This window comes from Puma concolor, chromosome A2 (genome assembly GCF_028749965.1).
Source record: "Puma concolor isolate L17-30 chromosome A2, mPumCon1.1.hap2, whole genome shotgun sequence".
Taxonomy (NCBI): domain Eukaryota; kingdom Metazoa; phylum Chordata; class Mammalia; order Carnivora; family Felidae; genus Puma; species Puma concolor.
In genome coordinates, this window is record NC_141668.1 from 73,835,514 (window position 1) to 73,855,802 (window position 20,289).

The window sequence follows — 20,289 nt, forward strand, 5'->3', positions numbered from 1 at the left end:
CTAGTGATGAAGCTTAAACAGATGTTTAGTAATGAAGGGTGTGGGTATAATTATAGACATGAAAAATATGGTCCCCTCTCCTAAAAAATCCAGAGTGCAGTCATTTCTCTATTTTTGCTTTTTGGAAGAAAATAAGAAATGAATTAAAAGAGTTTTCTGTTTTGTTTTCATTTTTCCTCTTTTTAAAATAAAACATGGGGGCGCCTGGGTGGCGCAGTCGGTTAAGCGTCCGACTTCAGCCAGGTCATGATCTCGCGGTCCGTGAGTTCCAGCCCCGCGAGTTCGAGCCTGGAGCCTGTTTCCGATTCTGTGTCTCCCTCTCTCTCTGCCCCTCCCCCGTTCATGCTCTGTCTCTCTCTGTCCCAAAAAATAAATAAACGTTGAAAAAAAAATTTTTAAATAAAACATGTCATTAGTTCTACACTGCAGAAGTCCAACAAAGGAGTGAATAATTCCCTGATGGGTTAGAGAAATATCAATATCTATTTAAGATCATCCCCATACCAATTTCAAGTGCACATCTATTCAACTTAAATGCAGTCAATAATTGTTTACTCCTCTTGAGCTTGTGTGTGTAGCCTGAGAAGTGTATCTTTAAGATAGATGGAAAAAGAGAATGTTCCAAGTACTTGTTTACACTTTAGTAGATGCGATGACAAAAAGGGAACAGTCAGGAATAATACCAAAAACACCAATTTCTAGGGACACCTGGGTGGCTCAGTTGGTTAAGCATCAGACTCTTGGTTTCAGCTCAAGGTCATGATCTCATGGTCATGAGATTGAACCTTGCATTGGGCTCTCTGCTGGGAATGGAACCTGCTAAAATTCTCTCTCCCCCTCTTCCCCTGACCCTCCCCAGCTCTCTCTCATTCTCAAAAAACAAAAACAAACAAAAAACAAAAACAAACAAAACAATTCCTAGACAACTCCTCTAAGTGATTCTGATTCAGTAAGAATGATGTCAGATTTAGGAATCCCTGTTTTCAACACCTGTTCTGGTGATTCTTATGATCTGCCACATCAGGGACATTGATTATCTGTTTTTTCTACATGTCTGACATCTCTTCCTTCTTCTGATAAAAACACCTCAATTTTCCTTTTAGAAAGCACTCCTCCCCAGCTCTCTGTTCATGTGGGTGGTTGGGGCTGATTCCACCACCAGCTCCATAGTGGGCCTTGGTCCCAGGCCTGTTCAATCATTGTAATCAATCATTATCTCTGGTCACACTGATTGGTTCAAAGATTGGTGTGAAACCGAATCCTGGGATGTTGAAACCATTGGAAAGAGGAGCTCTCTTTCCTCTGGGTTTAGGAAAACGTAGCTACCTGAAAAAGAAGCTAACAGTGAGATGGAATAAATGGAAAAAGGAAAGTAGAGAGATTGATACACAGAGAGAAAATGTGAAAATGAGAATGAATAGATGATTTCCTTTAGATTCACACATTCAGGCAATTTTTGTTTGTTTTGAGGGAAAAAAAACACAACCTATAATGACAGCAATCAAAGGAACAAAATGGAGACATAACTCAAAGTTTAAAAATTCAGATGGAAATGTAAAAGACTTAAACTACATGACCCATTAATGACTATTTTCTAAGGGTTTATTAAATTAGGCATAGGAAACTATGGTGGTCAGATATACAATATAAGAATGAGTGTACTGTGGGTTCTTCATAAATATTTTTTTAAGTTTATTTACTTATTTAAGTAATCTCTACACCAACGTGGTTCTCAAACTCATGATCTGGAGATCAAGAGTTGCATGCTCCTACAATTGAGCCAGCCAGGTGCCCCAAGACTGTATTGTGGTTTTTATAGAGTTTTTAAAATAAGAAAAGTGCATCTAAAATGAAATGGCACAATACAGGTATAATTGTGTTTAAAATACATCCCCACCGGGGCGCCTGGGTGGCTCAGTCGGTTAAGTGTCCGACTTCAGCTCAGGTCACAATCTCGCGGTCCGTGAGTTTGAGCCCCGCGTCAGGCTCTGGGCTGATGGCTCAGAGCCTGGAGCCTGCTTCCGATTCTGTGTCTCCCTCTCTCTCTGCCCCTCCCCCATTCATGCTCTGTCTCTCTCTGTCCCCAGAATAAATAAACATTAAAAAAAATTTTTTAAATACATCCCCACCAAATGTACCCAATAACAAAGTTCCCAAATACATGAAGCAAAAACAGATAGAAATGAAGAGAGAAAAACACAGTTTAACAATAATAATTGGAGATTGTAATACCCACTTAAATAATAAATAAAACAAATAGATAAAAGATCAACAAGGAAAGAGAAGACTTAATGCTGTACACCAAATAGAACTAACATAATCTCCAGAACAATCTATACAACAATAGAATACACATTATTCTCAAGTACACATGATATTCTCCAGTATAGACCATATGTTAGGCCACAAAATAAATCTAAATAATTTCAAAGGATTGAAATAATCCAAAGTATGATCTCCAACCACAATAAATTGAAATTAGAAATTAGTAACAGAAGAAAATCTGGGAAATTCACAAATATGTGGAAATTAAATAACACACTGCTAAATAATCAATAGGTAAAAGACTAAACCAAACGAAAAATTAAAATACTTTGAAGTGAATGAAAATGAAAACAGAACATACCAAAATTTATGAACTGCAGCTCAAGCAGTGCTAAGAAATTTATAGCAATAAGGGTTCCTGGGTGGCTCAGTCGGTTAAGCATACAACTTCAGCTCAGGTCATGATCTCACAGTTCATGAGTCTGAACCCCACATCGGGCTCTGTGCTGACAGTTCAGAGCCTGGAGCCTGCTTTGGATTCTCTCTCTCTCTCCCTGTCTCTCTGTCTCTCTCTGTCTCTCTGTCTCTCTCTCTCTCTCTGCCCCTCCTTCATTCATGCTCTGTCTCTCTCAAAAATAAATAAATGTTTAAAAACTTTAAAAATAAAAGAAGTTTATAGCAATAAACATTGGTTTAAAGAGAAGAAAAGAATAGGGCGTTGGGTGGCTCAGTCAGTTGATCATCTGGCTCTTGATTTCAGCTCAAGTCAGATCTCACAATTCATAAGATCAAGTCCTGTGTCAGGCTCCTCACTGACAAATGGAGCCTTGAGATGCTGTCTCTTCCTCTCTCTCTCTCCCTCACCTGCTCATGTTCTCTCTCTCTCTCTCTCTCTCAAAATAAACATTTTTTAAAAAGAAGAAATTCTCAAATCAGTAACCTAACTTTCCACTTCAAGAAACTCGAAACAAACTAAGTGAAAACAGAAGGAAAAAAAATAATGATTAGAGCAAGAATAAATGAAATAAAGAATATAAATACAATAAATAAAATCAGTGAAAGTTTGTTCTTTGGAAACATCACAAAAATTGGAAAACCTTTAGTCAAACTACTAAAAAAAAGACTATGATAACTAAAATAAGATTTAAAATAGTGATTAGTTTCTGATCTATAGAAATAGGAAGAATTATAAGGGAATACTGTGAATTATTGTATGTCAACAAATTAGATAATCCAGTTGAGATGAACAAACACCTCAAAGGGTACAAACTACCAAAACTGACTCAAGAAGAAATAGAAAGTATGAATAGATCTATAACAAGTAGAGATTGAATTAGAACTCAAAAAATATCTCACAAAGAAAAGCCCATGCCCAGATAGTTTCACTGGTGAGTTCTGCCAAACCTGAAGAAGAATTATCACCAATATTTCACAAATTCTTTTAAAAAATAAGAAATTTTCCAAATTAATTCTACGAGGTCAACATTACTCTGCTACGAAAACCAGAGAAAACTTCAGGAGGATACAAAAAATTCTGCAACAAAAATACCAGCAAATTGTATCCAGCAACATGTAAGGATTATACTCCATAACCAAGTAAAATGGATCCCAGTGATACAAGATTGGCTCAGCATATAAAAATCAATCAACACAATGCATCATACTAATAGAAGAAAGGACAAAACCACATAATTATCTCAAATGATAAAAAAGTATTTGGCAGCGTTCAACACTCTTTAAGGATTAAAAAAAAACTCAAAAAATTAGAAATAGAAGGCAGCTTCCCCAACCTGATAAAGAGCATCTGTGAAAAATCCACAGCTAATATCATACTTAGTGGTAAAATCATTTCTGCAGACCTTAACTCCCTCATACAATACATTGAAAATGCTACAAGTCCTGGAGTTTTCTACGTCCATATTTCAGATTTTATTCTGATTTTGATGAGAAGTCATCAGAGGAATTTCAAGCAAAATAAGGTTATGATTTGATTTTTATTTTTAAAAAGTACTGTTGTTACCACATATCTATTCCACTTAGATTCCATTTGTACTGGGAGTAGAGAATAGGAAGGAGCCTTGGTATGGCTAGCAGATTATGTAAGTAGTCCAGAAGAGAGATTCTGGTGACTTGGAGGAAAGTGTAGTGGTGGAAACAGAGAAAAGTGGAAGTTTTCAGAATACTTTTAGAGGTAAAGTAAGTCAGTGGGATTTGCTAAGTGTTCAGATATGAAGATGAATGAGAAAAGGAGAATCAATGTTGACTCCTAGATTTTTGGCTTCAGCCACTGGGTGTATGGTGATGCCATATACTGAAAAGAAGATCCAGGGACACCTGGGTGGCTCAGTCGGTTAAACATCCAACTTCAGCTCAGGTCATGATATCGCAGTTTGTGAGTTTGAGACCCATGTCAGGCTCTGTGCTGGCAGCTCGGAGCCTGGAGCCTGCTTCAGATTCTGTGTCTCTGTCTTTCTCTGCCCTTCCCCCATTCACATTCTGTCTCTTTCTCTCTAAAAAATAAACATTAAAAAAAAGAAAAGAAAAGAAAAAGATCCAGTGGGGTTAGATTTGGGAAAGAAAGATAAAAGTTTTATTTGGCATACATTAAATTGGAGAGGACTGTTTAAAATTAATGTGGAGATGTCTGATAGGACTTGGGTATATACTTGGGAGCTCAGAAGAGAAGTTGGAGCTGAACATAAAGATTTGGAATTCATCAGCATACAAGTGGTATTTAAAGCCATGGGATTAAATGAGGTTTATTTTAAAAACTATTTAAATAGAGCAAAGAAGGGAGACCAAGATAGAGCCCTGAATTGCTCATACCTATAGCATTGAGACAGAGAAGACAGAGCTCAGAAAGGAGACTAAGGAAAGCAGCCAGTGAGATAGAGGAAAACCAGGAGACTATGTTGTCATGGACTCCAAGAAAAATAACTGTCTCAAGAACGAAGATGAATAATTTCTAGGGATCTGCTGTACAACATTGTGTCTATATGTAGGCACAATACCCTATAAATAACAATATTTATATAATATAAATAACAATACCCTATCATATACTTTCAAAATCAGTTAAGAGAGTAGATCTAGTGTTAAGTGTTCTTACCACAGTAAATTTTCTTAACAAATCTTTTTTAGAAAACAAGAAAGAAGTAGTGATCAACTTTGTTGAATACTGCTGAAGGGGCAAGCAAAAAAGGAATGATAGAATGGCCATTAATGTTTGAAATACAGTGATTATTAATAATCTTGACAATCATGAAGTCAATGAAGTTATAGGGACAGATGTCCTATTGAGGTTGGTTAAGAGAGAATGTGAGTTGAAAAAGTAAGGGCAGCAATTATAGATAAATCTGAGGAATATTTTAATGAAGAGGCATAGAGAAATGGAACAGAAATTCAAAGGATAGGATCTGAGAGCAAATAATTACAGAAACTAAGTCACTGGCAAGGATCTGGAACACCATGAAAGTCGTTACCAGGTTGTCTTTTGACCTGGGCCAAGCCACATCATCCACAGTACAGAGAAGGAAGTTGAAGAGGAGTCATGAGGCAAGTTTTCATGGGAGAAAATGAAGAATTTCCTGTCTAAATGTTTCTGCTTTCCTGGTAAATATAAGCTTATAGTGAGCTGTGAAGGTAGTGGAGAGACCAAGTAATATAAGAGTGTCAAAGAGAAGGAGTGAAATTATCACTTGGGAATTACAACAGACTGAATTGTGTCTCCCCCCATTTTTTTTATATTAGAGAGAGGGAGAGACAGACAGCATGAGCAGGGAGAGGGGCAGAAGAGGAGAGAGAGAGAATTTTAAGCAGGTTCCACACTCAGCACAGGGCCCAACACAGAGCTTGATCCCACAACCCTGGGATCATGACCTGAGCAGAAATCAAGAGTCAGATCCTCAACCAACTGAGCCACCCAGGCACCCCACCACCGCCCTCCAAATTTTTATGATGCAGCCCTAACCATCAATGTGATTGCATTTGGAGATAGTATCTTTAGGAGCTAATTAAGGTTAAATGAGGCCATAAAGGTGAGGCCCTGACGTGATCAGACTATGGTTTTGTAAGAAGAGGGGGAAGGAGAGAGAGAGTGAGAAAGAGGGAGAAAATCTCTGCCATGTGAGGACATAGCAAGAAAATGGCCATCTGCAATCCAGGAAGAATGCCCTCACCAGAAACTGGAATAAGCCAGCATTGATCTTAGACTTCCTGCCTCCAAAACTGTGAGAAATAAATTTCTGTTGTTTAAGCCACCCAGTCTATGTCATTTTTTTATGGCAGCCTGAGCCAGGATGTAAGATGGTGAAAATATTATTAAAGTTGAGTAAGATTCTGGACATGAGTGCCCAGCTGAGATTTGTGGCTATGGAACTTAAAGAGAGACCAGACACACAGTTGTGGTTTTTTGGTATTTTTTTTTTTTTTGGTTTTTTTTTTTTCCCAAGCCATGTCAGCTGCTCAGATGCCGGCACAGTGTCAGTAGACAGATGGGTTTAACCCAGGTCATGACTTTGGAAGCAAGTCCTGCCAAGAGAATACAGAAAATTAAGGGTATCCATAAGACAATGTTTACGTGAGATGAGACAAATAATATTGATGATGACAACTTTAGAAATAAAGTCCTTCTGCCTCCTCTCTGATATGAAGATGAGCTTCCTTAAGAAAGATTAGGCTAGATATTCTTTACCCATGTTTGCAGTGCAGTATATAAAATTTCCAACCCTTTTCATTCATATGTGGATCCTGAGAAACTCAACAGAAGACCAGTGGGGAGGAGAAGGGGGAAAAAAAAGTTACAGAGAAGGAAGGAGGCAAACCATAAGAGACTCTTAAATACTGAGAATAAACTGAGGGCTGATAGGGGTCGGGGGAGGGGAAAGTGGGTGATGGGCATTGAGGAGGGCACCTGTTGGGATGAGCACTGCGTGTTGTGTGGAAACCAATTTGACAATAAATTTCATATTAAAAAATTAAAAATAAAAAATAAAATAAAATTTCAAACCCACTGCTATATCAGTATCAAATAATGACACTACAACTGGTAGTGCATTGCTTTTAAATAATCATTGATGCAATTCATGTGTATTTTGTACCGTAAACTTCCTAATAAACTGGAGATCCATGTAGACAAGAGTCAAGTGAGTACATGTTTGTTTAAGAAAGTCTTTCAGAATAGAACTTAGGGTAATTCTATCTCTCCTAACCCATTAGATTTTTCATTTCTAACACTATTTTTTCCCTCAGAGGTTAATATGTTTGATCTCAGACTGATATTGGTATGCATAAGAGGAAGTGAAATTTTACAGATGAAATTTTGCTTTGGAAATTAAACTATGTTCCAGTCTTCCTTCCTGTCCAATTTTGAGCTAAAATCCTGCAAACAAAAACCATTTCTAGACTCCATGAATGCCCTAATCCTAAATTCTTCCTGAATTGTGAAGTGGAAAATTAAATCATTTTTGTTGGAATACTCCCTGTTCAATGGGTCCAGATCAGCACTCAGATGATGTCAGCAAATGTTACATTTTTTTCCAATTATGAAATGAATTATGGGGCGCTAGCTAACCACAGTCAGTCATTAAATAAAGCTATTTTTGCTGATATATTGTTGTCCTGCCAGAAAACACAGGTGTTTTGTTTTTAAAGAAGTTTTTAAAAATTGCTGTAAGAAAAGATTGCATTAACAATCCTTCAGCACAAGCAATATAGGAGCATAAATAAGAAGGTGCTATTTGTAGAGTTTGTGTGGCAAGGGTAGAGATTGTGTTTTCACATACGAAATAAAGAGTTGCTTTATGTCCAAGGAATTGAAACATTTGGGCTATGATGTATGAAGACAGTGATATATGACCATGCATATTTAAACACATCTATACACAGAGTCTTAAGAGTTGAATGAAAGGCACCTTATAAACATGAATTATTATTGTGAACAAACTTTCTTGCACTGGTATTTTTAAAGAATGTTAGTTCATTCATTCTTTGACAACTCCCAAAGGTTTTAAACTCATAGTCTCAAAAATGACGGCATGTACATCTGTCAATATCAAACATGTACTTGTTAATAGAAGACCTAGAGCTGTGCTTTCACTTGGAGGAAGTTCCTTGAAAAACAAATGAGCATAAAATATTTTAATTGGTCCAGTAGTCATAATGATGATTTTTAATCATTTTGCATTTTCAGTAATAGCCTTACACTTACTCATTTTCTTCCTCTCTTTCAATCAACTGTCTTCAATTTACATATCTTCAAATCATTCCTAAACTAAGCAGCTGCTTTCAGTTGATTCATGTAGGAATTTGATTATCTCATCCAAACAATGACATCTTGGATCATGCATTAATGGCATGCTTATGGAATGAAGCAGTTTTCTGTTTCAAAATGACTTTTTTTTTCTCTGTGTGTGGAAAAGAGTATAAATGGTACCTGTCTATAATCCTCAGAACTCAAAAACTAATGCAACAATCAACTTCTCATCTGGGTTAAAACTATGTTTAAAAAGAACAATGATTGGGGTGCCTGGGTAGCTTAGTCAGTTGAGTGTCCAACTCTTGATTTTGGTTCACGTCATGATTCCAGGGTCATGGGATTGAGCCCCATGTTGGGCTTCATGCTGGGTGTGGAGTCTGCTTAAGATTCTCTCTCTCTCTCTTCCCCCCTGTCCCTCTCCCCCACTTGTGCACACACTCTCTCTAAAATAAATTTTACAAAAAGAACAATGATCTATTGACAAACATACCTTAATAAACTGTTGTTGGAAATAAATCATAGCGTTTAAGTGTTGAAAATGGCATTTTAAATATATTCTAAAATTCATTTCCAAGAACTAAATTGCCCAGGTTTTATTTCAAAGTTCCTAAATTCTTTCATTTCAGACTTTAGAAAAATCTCCTCAAAATAATTATGGACATCTCACCTTTGAATACTGATATAAATCAAGATTCTTAAAATTTTCAAGAATGTCTTAAAAACATATTTTAATCAACAGTCCATTTAGAATTTCACTAATTATTCACAAATATGTGGAATTCCCTTGGGGTACAAAAACAGTTTTTAAAACTACTGAAAGACTTAAATTATTTATGAAGCCACTTTTGCCCACACAAAATCGAATGATTCAGTAACTATGAGTTATTGTTCAACTAAATGTTAAGGACAATTTATAAAATGAGAGAACTCAGACCAATGATCACATTTTATACTCTTAGAGACATGATTTTTAAAAACATTGTATCTATGAACATATAACTCCTACATCACTTCATTCATTCAATTTTAAATGTGGCAAATCCTATTATCCAGGGTAATTGGCAATACATTGTTCTTAATCAAATGTTCAGGTTAAATGGTTGGTTCAACAAAAATTTTATACAAAAATATAGCATATAACTAGATACATAATACATATATAACATATATATGCACATGTATATAACAACTTTCAAAGTTCAGTGCCCAGGTGAGCCACTAAAACTCACTTAACCACAAACAGTGGTTAAACATCATCACCATAGCATTCTAGAACTTAATTACATGTATGATGTTTCCAAGGAAAAAAGCATATATAAGTTTTGTCTGCAATGACTAAAACTTTGTTCATAGATAGAAGACCTTCCTTATTCCCTGTTACACTTGCTACCTCTGGCCCAAAGCAGGCAATAAGGACTGCATTCCCATAGTTTTACCCAATGATGGTAGCCTCTGTGATCTGATGGTCCAGTTGAGGAGATATAGAGGCTAAGGGTAAACTCCTGGAGGCTGAAGAGCTATGATGGAGTGACCAGAAGTCTTCCTAAAAATTCTAGGGAGGTTTGGGTGGGGGACACACACAGAACACTTAACTACCTAAAGATAAATTTGCAAGCTGATAAATTAAAGGGTGAAATTATTCACATAGCAAAAGAATTACAGTGGGTCCCAGGAACATTTGAAGAAATACATTTTCAAGTGTTTGGTTATAACTCTTTAATTAACAAAGGAAGACATTAAAAGCAAAAATTTTATAACATACTGCTGATTTGCAGATGTAGAAGTTCAAATATTTTTTTTTAAGATGGTGAAAGTTGTTCTTTATTTTTTCAAAATTTGTAAGAGAATATGTTTCAGGTGTTATTTTTCAGCTTTCTTTTCGTTTTAATTTTTTTCTTCCAAGATTTTATTTAAATTCAAGTTAGTTAACATATATTGTAACATATAGTGTTGGCTTCAGGATTAAAATTCAGTGATTCATCACTTACATTTAACACCCAGTGCTCCTCCCTAAGGTCCATCACTCATCTAGCCCGTCTCCCATCCACCTCCCCGTCAGCAACCCACATATTCATTTTTTAAAATATAAAATTATTAACCACTGTTCACCACTATTTACAATAAACAATATATAGTTGGATAGCACTTTAGTCACGACAAAGTTATGTTTTTCCAGGCTTCCTTTGAACCAGTCACCCAAACACTGAAAAGATTGAGCCTTACATGTAAAGAATGAGTTGTGTGTAAAGAAAAACATGCAAATTGATAGTTTAGATTACCAAAGTCTGTTTACCCATTTACTCCAGCAGGTCCTAAATTGCCAACATCTCTAACCATCTGGTTAGGTTTCCATGAACAAAGTCTTACACATTAACCTTTTAGTCAATAGAGTACAGATTTTTCCAACTGCCTGTAAAGGAAAGCTTTGCTAGAGGAAACCTTTAGATGTCCATTTAACTAAGTCCTGCTTGGCTAATGAATACACACCAGGATTTGTCTAGTTTTCTCATCTAGGTGGGGAGATGGTTGATACTGATAAAAATTTTTCTGTTAGGAGTTTTGCAAATGGCATTAAATGACAATAGATATACATATGGATTCTGATATGGCTGTTTTGAAATTGTCCAATTGGAATTGTCTAAGTTGTTTACAACACATTTAAATTGTTCAATTAATGACAGAATCATCTATTTAATTTAAAATGTTAAATTAAAATATTAATTTAATTCTAATTTAATTTAAATAATTTAATATAATGTAAATTTTAAATAATTTAATATTAAAATATTAATCTAAAATATTAAAATATAGTTTAAAATATTAAAATATTATTTTAATTAAATTAAAATATTTAATTTAAAATATTAAGTGGTTTATTTCTTGGGTTGCTTAGAATGATGGCCTTCCAGAAACACAGGTTTATCCATGGTTGTGAAATGGTGTTTTTGTTTTTCTTTTGGTGAAAGTTAAAAAAAGAAAACCATTTATGTAGGTATTTTATGTGTATGCACACGAGAAAACAAACAAAAAAATCTCAGACTGGTCATTAGACATTTATGAGTTAACCAGAAATTCTGATTGAGTAATGACTATGGAGATCTTCCCCCAACTTTTAGAAAAGCTGTTCTCTAATGCAAAGGAAATAGTATACCATGATATCAAATGTTCTTTCCTGATAAAGGAAGCAACTAAGAAAGCCTTATTTATTTGTTCAAAGCTACCAGTGCTGTAGATAAAACCCCAACTTCCTCAATACTACTTCAAAACAAACATATCAAATTTGATTCTCATTAGAATGTGGTTATTTCTTCACACTAATAAATCAAAAACCAAGACACAGATTTTATATATATGTGTGCATATATATGTATATATATAATTCTATAATATAATTGCATATATAGTTGCAAACAATTATTGAGCTTCATTTTCTGTACAAGAATGCCAAATTAGTCTCCTTTCATAAAAAGGGATTGCAATCTGACAACACTTCATATTTTTGCCTCTTTTGCCAGTACCAAGTCTGCCCCATCTAAATCTTTCCATTTCTTGAGAAGTATTAAGTCTCCACTACTGTCTGCAGCACCGATTATTCATGTGAGATCTAGACCTCTGGCAAAACCTCTTGGTTTGCCAGCAGTAGCTCTTTCCTTTGATTTGCTATCAGATTCACTGACAGATAAAGATTTCCTTTTTGTACCATCTTTTTCTTTACCAGCTCTTTGAGAATTAAGAAATATTTCTGTTAACTCCAGACAACGTAATTTTTCTTCAGGTTGCCAATATTGTCAGCATGTGTATTACCTTCCACTTCAGGAAGTACTCCTCTGCTTTCCCAGTCACTATGCATCAGTCATGTGCTCTTTCCACCACAAATTCTTTAGGCTCTGCCTCTGACTTTTTTACCCTTTCCATTCAGGTTCTTTCCTTTGCAATGTAGTTTTGTCGGAGGCCATTTTTTTTTTAATGTTTATTTATTTTTGAGCGAGAGAGACAGAGTGCAAGTGGGGGAGGGGCAGAGAGAGAGGAAGACACAGAATCTGAAGCAGGCTCCAGGCTCTGAGCTGTCAGCACAGAGCCTGACGCAGGGCTCGAACCCACAAACAGTGAGATCATGACCTGATCCAAAGTCGGATGCTCACCCAGGCGCTCCTCTCAGAGAGCGTTTTTTATTACAAACCTGGAAAGCTATTATCCACCTTCTCCAAGATGTCCCCAGATGTTTCACTTCTCCAACCCATTGAATCTCAAGTTCCATTTTTTATTTTTAATTTTCATGTTACTGGACACTTTATTTTTTTAATGTTTATTTATTTATCTTGAGAGGGAGAGTGCACAAGCAGGGGAGGGGCAGAAAGAAAGAGGGAGAGAGAGAATTTCAAGTAGGCTCAATGCTGCCAAGGCAGAGCCCATCATGGGGCTTGAACTCATGAACTGGGAGATCATGACCTGAGCTGAAACCAAGAGTCTGACACTTAACTGATTGAGCTACCCAGGCACCCGTGGACATTTTATTTTTAATTTTCATGTTTTAGGCTGTAAGATGCAATCCTAATGTCCTGGCAAAGTGAGCTATGAGGGCTACCTTGGGTCTCCCCATGTCTCCTCTGGCCTCGGCCCTACTCCTCCTGCCACATCACACATCACTGCACACAACATCCAGTCACTGTCTTTCTCCACAAAGGCAGAAAAGCAGAATGGAGGGCTCTCAGGACAAATGCCCCTCATATTTTGGGGACAGTAATAAAGTCACATCTTTGTCCAGAGAGCTCTCCCAATTCTTCAGACACCTTTGACCCTCATTTTCACAGGCCTTCCTTTCTCTGCCCTCACTCTGAAGGCCCACCTCTACCCTGGTTTTCTTTCTGATTCAAGGAGGAAAGAAGTCAAATGTATTTAAGGCTCACCAGTGACTGAGGAATTACCTACATTTGACAAGAACACTCACATATGACTGCTTTCCTTTTCTCATCAGGGCATCTTTGGTGATCATTTCCTGACAGAGCAGTGCTGGGAGCTGCCTGGGGAATTTATCTTTCTTGTCTTTGACCTTGTTTTATCACGAGACTGCTAGTGGTCAAATGATAAAGGTAAGCGAACTCCTGAAGCTTCATAAAACGTATTTATAAGGAAGTTCTTTCCTGCTTTTTTGAAGATTAATTGACCATAAAGTTGTGGATTCATGTCTGGGTTTTCTATTCCGTTCCATAGATCTATGTGTCTATTTTTGTGCCAGTATCATACTGTCTTGATCATTACAGCTTTATAATATAACTTGAAGTTGGGGCGCCTGGGTGGCGCAGTCGGTTAAGCGTCCGACTTCAGCCAGGTCACGATCTCGCGGTCCGTGAGTTCGAGCCCCGCGTCAGGCTCTGGGCTGATGGCTCAGAGCCTGGAGCCTGTTTCCGATTCTGTGTCTCCCTCTCTCTCTGACCCTCCCCCATTCATGCTCTGTCTCTCTCTGTCCCAAAAATAAATAAACGTTGAAAAAAAAATTAAAAAAAAAATAACTTGAAGTCATATAACTTGTAATATAACTTGAACTGTGATGCCTCAGCTTTGCTTTGCTTTTTCAAAGTTGCTTTGGCTATTCAGGGTCTTTTGTGGTTCCATACAAATTTGTACTAACTCTGTGAAAAATGCTGTTGGTATTTTGATAGGGATTGCATTAAATGTGTAGATTGCTTTAGGTATTATAGACATTTTAACAATGTTCTTTCAATCCATAAACATGGAATGTCTTTCCATTTCTTTGTGTCATCTTCAGTTTCTTTGAATGATATTTTACAGTTTTCAGAGTACAGATCTTTCACCTCCTTGATTGGGTTTATTCCTAGGTATCTCATGGTTTTTGGTGCAGTTGTAAATGGGATTGATTCCTTAATTTCCCCTTCTGCTGCTTCATTATAAGGAGGCATTTCTAGGCTGTGTATCATAGGCTGGCTGCTGGCTGACGCTGCTATAACCACCTTTCTTTCCAGCACATCCACCATCCCAACTAAAACCCTTCAGCATTCAGCATCATGTTTCTCTGCCAGAAGTGCAAGAGAAGATGCTATATGCCTCAGAGTGATATTTTCTAAAAATGTTTGTACCAATGAGTTCCCTGTGTGGAAAAGAATCCTTTAAAAGAGGATTTATTAGGTTTTAGTCTGCTTGCGAAAGTAATGGAAGCTCAACTTTAGAAAAGCCCCAGAAGCATAAGGAAAATAAAAATCATATGCTATTCCACCTCCCAGAGACAACTAATGTTAACATTTTAAGGTATTTCCTTTCAGCTTGAGAGACGAGAAAGAGAGTTACCACAACTGGGATCATGTTAAATTATATATGCATTTTTTTGTATCTTGCTTTTTTTATTTAGCACTACAGAATTCATTTAATATTCAACAAATAGGAAATTGCTAAAATTGCTGAAGGGGTTTCTGTTATCTGCACCTGAACTCTGAATGATCCAGCCTCCTTCTATACTTTATCCTCCAAGAGGACTAAACAAACTCTTTGCACTGCCTCACACACCATACTGTCTCATACTTTTCAAGCTCTGTTCACGGTGTTACTTCCACCTGGGAGGCATTTCCCTCCCTATTTGCCCAGGTTACTTTAGTGAGATGGGAAACTGCACACAATTAAGGAACTGTCAAAGTCCTGTCAAAGAACTAAGGCATGTAAATGTGTCCTTGGGTTTGTAAAGCCAAAAGTTCCTCTGCAACATTTCTCCTAAATCTTTCTCCTATGCCTGATTTACAAAATGTATCACCTCAATCATCAATTCATTACACATCCACAAAATTCTGGCTGATTTCTAGCTAAGTACTATTCATTACTATCTCTTCTTTTTAAAAATTGTTTTTAAATTCCATATCTATTTGTCCATCTCAAATTCCTACCAGCAAACCAAAAATAAAAGTCTGATAAATACCCACTCCCCCCTACCCCAGGAATCCATTTGCTATGGTATTCATGGAAAGCTTCTATAGCACAAGAGAAATAGAAGTGATTAGAGGCTTTTCGGAAAATACAAAATAAATTCTTTCATTCAATTCCCTGTGACCATGAGCCTGAAGATTTTATTCCTGTGAGGAGCTAGATGTCTCAAGATCATGACATGGTCTCTCTTGTATGTGGAATTAAAATTGATTTTTCACTAAGTAGTAGAACATTAGTGCTACAAGGAATTTTAGCAACCATCTCCCTCCCTCTATGGATGAAGAGACAGAGACTGAGAAGAGAGAAATAGCATACCTATAAAGGTCTGACATATTTATGGCAGAGTTGTGTCCCATAATGCAAATTAAAATATCATTTTCACTATTTTTCAATGCCTTTCTTTTCCAACATTTCCAATACTGACTAACGGTCTGCAAGAGTCAGTTGTTAAATTGTTCATTTTGGAGCAACTGAGAAATGGAGAATTTTACACAATGCAAGTGAAAGTAAAGAACAGAATATTCAAAACAGGAAACCAGATTAATCTTTTCAAATAATCACTCATTCTATACCAGGCTGGGAGGGAGCAGAACCTTAGAGAATTAGTACATGATACAAGACAATTTAATTCAATTGTTTCTTATATTTCTGCTGAGCCCAAATAGTCAGACTTTGTGGTGACTGCTTAGATTCAAAGCTATCCTTCGTATGCACTAAAACATGAGTCTATGACTTCTCTCATTTCAAGTGTATTTTGGGCTTTCCACAAGGGTTTCCAAATATGTATTATTTCTCAACTGAGTTAACATAGCCATCAGTATGTGAGGCCTCTTGCTTAACCAAGTATAAAGTAAATCTCTTTCAAGCAGACCTGTTTTATCACTATTCCCATTGCCTTATTTTGGAGCTCCCTAACTACCTAGATATCACGACAAGGTCTATAATAATTTGTGAACCTCCACAAATTAAGAAACTGGAAAATAACTAGGGAAAATATTGGCACTGTCCCAGATGCTCACGTGCAATCTCATACATATTGGTCCCTTAGAGGGTCAAGTCTGAATTGCCATCCCAGTGCTGTTGGGTAGGTCACCATCAGACTCCAACTCAGATAGCAGTTTTTACAGATCTAACTACTGTTGCTCAACTGGGTGTCCATGGAAACTAAAAAATTGGTTGGTTGCCTAGAGAAGTGGAAAGAAAACCAAGTCATTTGGTTTCTATGTGGTTTCTATGAAGCTAAAGAAATTTTTTGGCAAATGATAAAAATAAGGATGGCTAAAGCTACATGATTCCCTTGGTCAATTCTTGATCTTATCAAGAAATATTCCCTATGTTTATTACTCAAAAATATGAAAATATTCTAAATGAAGGCATACCAGATTCTCAGGTTATTTCATTCTTGGCTGGATTAGAAACAATTCCTTAAAAGAGTGACCAATATATGCAACGAAATCTAATAGGTTAAAAAGTCCTTGGATTCATTACATATGGAAAATGTTTCTCATCCACAAATTCAACATAGTTCCAAGTATGAAAGAAAAAGCTAGTATTTAATAAGGGCGGAGGAGGCTGAAACACCTATTCATTAATCCTATGGAAATATTTGTCACTCATATGTGGTTTAGGGAATTGGGTAAAAATAGCAACTTCTTAAGAATTTTTTCATCTGGGCATAGACTTTTATCTGAGCAAGAAAATATGACATAATAGTAGACAGGGGACTTGTACAATGAAATCCCTGATAAACAGGGATGCAGAGGTGACAACTTGGCACATGTTGGCATGATTTGACATCATCTGTTGGCTTGCCATCAGATCGAAAACAACTCCTGGCAGATACCCTGTCTCAATGAATACACAAAATCAGCCAGGCCAAGAAAGGTGGTATACATGTGTTATAACCAAGAGTTGGCCTGACCTTAGGTTTTCAGAACTTAGGATAATTAATGCTGCTTTTTAGCTTGTCTTAGAATACTTAGAAGAAATACCTATAAAAATTCAAATTCAGATAGGAAAAATAGAAATTGGTTTTATCCATGAGTCATAAGCTAAAATGTCTACCGGGCCAAGTAAGGAATGAAAATCAATATATGAAACTGACTAGAAGCAAAACAATAGCACTAGTGTGATAATAAACATCATTGACACACAGTCTCAGGGTCAGAGAATAGCAAGAAGTAATGATGACAACTGTAGCCAAGTATGGAACACATTTATTCTCAAAAGGGAACAGTCACTGTTCCAGTGTAGATATTTGATGCCATGTCTTCACCTATTGCAAAAGAGGCTAAGTTTTGCTTGTCTGCATCTTGCTGGAGTCCCTACAACGATCTATTAATTTAAAAAAAGAATAGTAAAAGCATGGGGATACAACCAACTATAACAAATTCATAAATCATTAGAATTGCTGTGTAATTTTGTACAAATCACAAATTTGTATAAAAAATGTATTTTTGGGGGCGCCTGGGTGGCGCAGTCGGTTAAGCGTCCGACTTCAGCCAGGTCACGATCTCGCAGTCCGTGAGTTCGAGCCCCGCGTCAGGCTCTGGGCTGATGGCTCGGAGCCTGGAGCCTGTTTCCGATTCTGTGTCTCCCTCTCTCTCTGCCCCTCCCCCGTTCATGCTCTGTCTCTCTCTGTCCCAAAAATAAATAAAAAACGTTGAAAAAAAAAATTAAAAAAAAATGTATTTTTGTATAAACTTAACACACTGCTAAAAGTACATATGTACACGTGTGTATGTCTCACACACACACACACACACACACACACACACACACACACACACACAGGTACATGGCCTAGACATAAAGGAAAGCTGACTTGCTTAAAATAACAAAAACTAAAACATGGGCTCTGAGTCCAATGTGGAGAAGGAAGATGTTCTCTGGCTCACTTTCTTCCTTTGGGCTCCTGGGCCATCTCCTATGTGTGTTTTCAGTTTAAGTCATCAAGAGGTTACAGTAAAGGAGCACCTGGGGTGATTGCTTACTTCTCCTCTGCCTATAGAAGAGTTATTCATTATAAGTCATCCCATGTCACTAATGTTAATTTCCAATCCAAGATCTGCTCAGTACCTTTGAAACAAAGTCCGATTTTTTTTTTTTTTTTTTTTTTGGTTCAGGTGTCAGTGAGCTTCCCGTATGTAGTCCACTGCACACACACCCTCAGTTTTCACCTTACCCTCCTCTTTACAATTCCCATAGCCTACTGCCACATTGCTCTCTTCTACCTTAGTATAATACTTTTACTCTGTTCTCCATCAAACACCTAAGATCCACTTAAAATCTTACCGTATGTAAGACCAATGCAAGGTGATGTCTCTCTCCTCTAAGTTTTACATGGAATCTCAGGCGCCTGGGTGGCTCAGTCAGTTAAGTGTCTGACTTTGGCTCAGGTCATGATCTTGCAGTTTGTGGGTTTGGGTCCCGCATTGAGCTCTGTGCTGACAGCTCGGAGCCTGGAACCTGCTTCAGATTCTGTGTCTCCCTCACTCTGCCTTCCCATGCTCATGCTCTGTCTGTCTCTCAATATAAATAAACATTAAAATAAATACATAAATAAATACATTTTACATGGAATCATAATAACAATGATGGTGGTCCCAGCTGGAATCTGTGCTAAATGCTCTACCTGCCTTAACTTATTTACTCTTAGCTCCTGATTCTCTATGAAACAAATACTATTATTCATCTTCATTTTACAGGTGAATCATAAGTGAGGATTCTGGGACCCAGAGATATATAAACCAGAGATCTTTTTACTGATAGAAAAATAACAGGGAGGGATCTCATTGGACAACTTGGATTATTTGCTCATCCCTGAACCAATTATTGTGGCCAGGCCTTGAGACACATATTGATGCTATAGGAGTAGGATGAACCAAACTCCAAATCATACTGACTGACGTCAGAGGGGAGAGAAGGTTCCCAAAGGAAATCTGGGGTCACCTAATGTGAGAAAGAATGCTGGGAAGGCAAAAACAAAATATCCACTGTCCTTACTTACCTGGAGAACTGTTAGCTCTCTCTAGCTTCTGCTGCAAGATTAGATTACCCCACCCCCCAGCTTTCCTTCCTTAAGTAAAATGAAGACTTCTTGTCAAGATGATGCAGGGAGTCCATTCTTTCACACAGCCCCTCTGCTCCAACAACTTAAAAAAAGAAAGATAAAATCAAAAAGGATTTAAAACACAAAGCTCTGAGCAGTGCTGGAGTTAATGGACATATGACAGTTTTAGTATGTAAAGTTAAAGAGCAAGTTGGGCCCTCTCCCCACTTCCATTCTCAATCCTCTATATTATCAGTCCCTCTGACCATATGATCTGTGACCTGTGACAGAAAACTGGGAAAAACTATTAGTGACCAATGACTAGGACTATGCTCTTAACAAGGTGAAAGTCTACAGACCATATACAGCTTCTTGATGAAGTCTCCTGCTGGCTCACTAACTGGATCTGTCATTTCTCCAGCATCATCTTTTAGGGCAGGTCCTCCAAATGCCATTATAAATTCTGGTTCTTAATAGAGGTACATGGTGAACAAAATGAAGCCACCACCAAATGTTGAACAGGGAGATGTGAGCACAGTATAGGAAAGGTCTTAATCACATACCTCCAACTGAAAATGAGCCTACACACTGAAATTACAAAATATCTGAGGAAATATAATATTAAGAAACACAAAATAATTAGAACATTAATTTATCACAGATGAAAATAATTTATGAAATAGTCTGATGCAGACTTTAAATAAATTTATACTGTTCAGCTAAAAGAAAGGGGGAATTATTTTCACTTTAAAAAGAGCAAGAAATGGTGAAACAAAAACAGACAAAC

The 20,289-nt window shown here is 37.0% G+C and overlaps 1 long non-coding RNA gene and 1 pseudogene across 2 annotated transcripts in view; one reads left to right on the forward strand and one right to left on the reverse strand.

The window, feature by feature from the left end:
• The window catches only part of LOC112866768 (uncharacterized), a 163,337-nt gene that overhangs the window by 51,122 nt on the left and 91,926 nt on the right, over positions 1-20,289 (forward strand). For both annotated transcript variants that reach the window (XR_015247289.1, XR_015247295.1), the window contains exon 3: positions 13,497-13,611. This is a non-coding gene — a long non-coding RNA (uncharacterized LOC112866768). The remainder of the gene's footprint in view (positions 1-13,496; positions 13,612-20,289) is intronic.
• Positions 11,936-12,477, reverse strand: LOC112866766 (chromobox protein homolog 3 pseudogene; annotated as a pseudogene).